The following is a 4,012-nucleotide window of genomic DNA, read 5'->3' on the forward strand; positions in this document are numbered from 1 at the left end:
AGGTGTCAAAGTCAAGATTCAAACCTAAGTCAGTGTGAATGCAGTTTGCATTCTTTCCACTTCCTCACACTGCTTCTGCTATACATTCCCATGCTCCAACAAACCCTCAGGGGCATCCAGACACTCTGAATAATTATCTCAAGGATTTCAGATGACGAACATGCATTTTGGAGCTGGAATGGGTTTCCCATGAGACTGGAAGCATGAACAGGCACAAGCTTCCTGAGTTTTTATTCCAATTCCATTCATGGCTCCTTCAAGAGAAGGACTAAATGAATCTGGTCTTATCATGCTCCCTCCATTTCACTCCACAGAGAATGAACCGATCCAGTCCAGCTCCTGATTTTTGTATCCCCATTGTGAAGGCAACTACCCACCCACATGGCCAAAGCAACTGCAAGCAAACAGCTCTGAAATGTTAATGGACTTCTTTGGGGATACGGAGAAAGGCCATAATAGAAAAATCATATTCACAGCACTTCTAGTACTTACATCATTGAAATAGTCCATTGCCAGTGTGGTCCAAACACATTGTACTGGCTTGCGCTCTAGGTTCAAAGTAACTACAGAATTATTTTAAATGGTTTCAAGAAGCTTAGAATGAGTGATTTTTTTTAATTACTCTACTAAGCACCTGACCATCAACAAGACAATGGGAGAAATAAACTATGGTCAATTCACACATAGTAAATTCACATATAGTAAATTCACATATAGTAAAACTATATGAATTACAGCTACTTGCAACAACACGGATGAATCTTAGAAACATAATTACCAAGCATGCCAAGAAATAGGATCAACTGACTCAAAATCCAGAGGGGAAAAAACAAATAATAGGAAAAAACAGTGATGCATATTAATTAGAGTTATCAGATAGTGACTTTAAAGAAACTATGATTAATATGTTCAAGAAAATAAAGGAAAAGATAGAGAATTCCAAAGAACTGGAATCTGTTAAGGGACGAGTCAAATGGAAATCCTAGAACTAAAACAATAAAATTATTGAAATTAATAATTAACAGATGGGTTCAAAAGCAGATTAGATATAGCCAAAGAGAAGATAACAAAGCATAGAGGAAAAACAATGAAAAATGAGGGGTGAGGGGGAGAGCATAAGAGGTTTAGGGACGTGGTAAATACATCCAGCATATATATCATTGGAGTCCCAGCTGGAAAGGAGAGAAATAATGAGATAGAAGCAATTTTCAAAGAAATACAGGCTGAGAATTTTCAAAAACTGATGAAAGACATCAAGCCACAGAATAAAGAACTTATACAAACATATACAAAATATGTAATAGCATTGTCTAAAAAATGTACATACTTTAATTTAAAAAATACTTTATTGCAAAAAATGCTAACCATCATCTGAGCTTTCAGGGGTCACAGATCACTGTAACAAATATAATGATAATGATAAAGTTTAAAAGATTGTGAGAATTACCAAAATGTGACATAAAACACAAAGTGAACAAATGCTGTTGGAAAAAAAATGTCACTAATAGGCTTGCTCATCACAGGGTTGCCACAAACCTTCAATCTGTAAAAAATGCAGTATCTGCAAGGTGCAATAAAGCAAAGAGTAATGAAATGAGGTATTCCTGTGCAGCAATACATCTTAAACATAAGGATACAGTAAGAAAAGCTATGTGGCAGGTTTAAAACATAGCCACAAATCCTTTGATTCTCCTCAGTAAAGGTGGGGGTTTAATTCCCCTCCCCAATTTGGACAGGTTTATGACTCCTTCAGCCAATAGTGTATGGCAGAAGTAACACTCTGGTTTTCAAGGCTAGGTCATAAAGGCTCTGCAACTTATGCCTTGTTTGATGAAGCACTCACTCTTGGAGCTCTGAGCCTCTTTGTAAGAGTCTGACCACCCTGATCCTTACATGCTATAAGAAAGTCCAAGCTACATAGAAAGGACATGGGCAGGCACTCTAGCAACAGTCCTAGCTGAGCTCAGTCTCGAGTTAGCCTGGTCCAAGTACAAGATGTGTGTGTGAAAAAAATGTCCAGATGATTCTAGCCCCCAACCATTTAAGTCTTTCCAATCACAATTCCAGACACTGTAAAACAGAGAGAAGGCATCTCTGCTAAGCTCTGTCCAAATTCCTGACCCATAAAACCTCTGAGTTGTTGGTTAATGCCACTGTTTTGGGGTGCTTTGTTATACAGCAACAGATAAGTGGAAAACCGTTGAAACTAAAAGGATGGATGGAAAAAGATACACCAGGCAGAGATTATTCAAAAGAAAAATGGTGTATCTAGACAAGTATCAGACAAAGTAAACTTTAAGGCAAGCAGTTTTATTACATTACATTTCCTAATGATAAAGTGGTTGGTTCAACAGAAAGATATAGCAATATTAAATGTGTGCACACATAATAACATAGCTTCAAAATATATAAAGCAAAAACTGACAGAACTAAGGGAGAAAAATATAGATCTACAAGTATAGTTGGAGATTTTAACATAGGTCTTTGAGCATATTTTGAAGGACTGACATTATTCAGAGTATATTCTCTGATAACAGTGAAATTGTGCAAGAAATCCAAAATAGATAACTAGAAAATCCCTAGATGTTTAGAAATTAGGAATATACTTTTCTAATTAACCCATAAGTCAATGTAAAAAAAAAAAAACCTACATTAAAATATCAAGCTTCTAGCCAACAACAACAAAATACCATTAATAAAGAGAAAAGGCAAATCACAGGATGGGAGTAGATATTTGTAATACATATGGAGATTAGAAAATACCCTTAACTGAGTGGCAATAAAAATAACATCAAAAATTATTGGAGGCAACTAAAATAGATATAATGAGAAACAACCCACTATACCCACACCGAATGCCTAAAAAAATTTTAACTAACAATACCAAGTGTTGTCAAGGATATGGAGGAACTAGAATTCTCACATACTGCTGGTGGATATGTGAACTGGTACAACCACTTTGGAAAATTCTTTGGAAGTATTTATTATAACATGTACATACCCTAAGACACAACAACTACACTCCTATTATACCCAACACAATGTCCACTAACAGTAGAATGAATGGGCTCTCTGCTCCTCCACATTTGGCAGACAGCCACTTCTGGTGCAATGCCAGCCACATTCCCCAAGACACAATGGTGAAGGTCCAAGTAAACAGATTTGGCCATATTAGGTGCCTGGTCACTAGGGCTTTTAATTCAGGCAAGGAGGATATTGTCACCATTAATGACCCCTTCATTGACCTCAACTACATGATTTACCTGTGTTGGTATGATTCCACCCATGGCAAATTCAGTAGCACAGTCAAGACTGAAAACAGGAAATTTGTCATCCATGGAAAGTCCGTCTCCATCTTCCAGGAGCAAGACCCCACCAACACCAAATGGGGTGATGCTGGTGCTGAGTATGTTGTGGAGTCCACTGGCGTCTTCACCACCATGGAGAAGACTGGGGCTCACTTGAAAGTGGGATCAAGAGGTCATCATCTCTGCCCTTCTGCTGATGCCCTCATGTTTGCGATGGGCATGAACCATGAGAAGTATGACAACTCCCTCAAGATTGTCAGCAATGCCTCCTACACCACCAACTGCTTGGCCCTCTGGCCAAGGTCACCCATGACAACTTTGGCATCGTGGAGGGACTCATGACCACAGTCCATGCCATCACTGCCACCCAGAAGAAGTAGTCCCTCTGGGAAGCTGTGGCATGATAGCCAAGGGCCTGCCCAGAACATCATCCCTACTTCTACTGGTACCACCAAGGCTGTAGACAAGTTCACCCCAAGCTGAATGGGAAGCTCACCGGCATGACCTTCTGTGTCCCTGCCCCCAAAGTGTCAGTTATGGATCTGACCTGCTCCCTGGAGAGAGTTGCCAAATATGATGACATCAAGAAGGTAGGGAAGCAGGCATCCTGGGCCACACTGAGGACCAGGTTGTCTCCTGCAACTGTAACAATGACACCCACTCTTCCACCTTCGATGCTGGGGCTGGCATTGCTCCCAGTGACC

At 39.6% G+C, this 4,012-nt stretch overlaps 1 pseudogene; it reads left to right on the forward strand.

Moving 5' to 3' along the window:
• Positions 1-3,137: 3,137 nt before the first annotated feature.
• LOC110573132 lies at positions 3,138-3,688 on the forward strand (annotated as a pseudogene).
• The last annotated feature ends 324 nt before the right edge of the window (positions 3,689-4,012 follow it).

This window comes from Neomonachus schauinslandi, chromosome 2 (assembly GCF_002201575.2).
Source record: "Neomonachus schauinslandi chromosome 2, ASM220157v2, whole genome shotgun sequence".
NCBI lineage: Eukaryota > Metazoa > Chordata > Mammalia > Carnivora > Phocidae > Neomonachus > Neomonachus schauinslandi.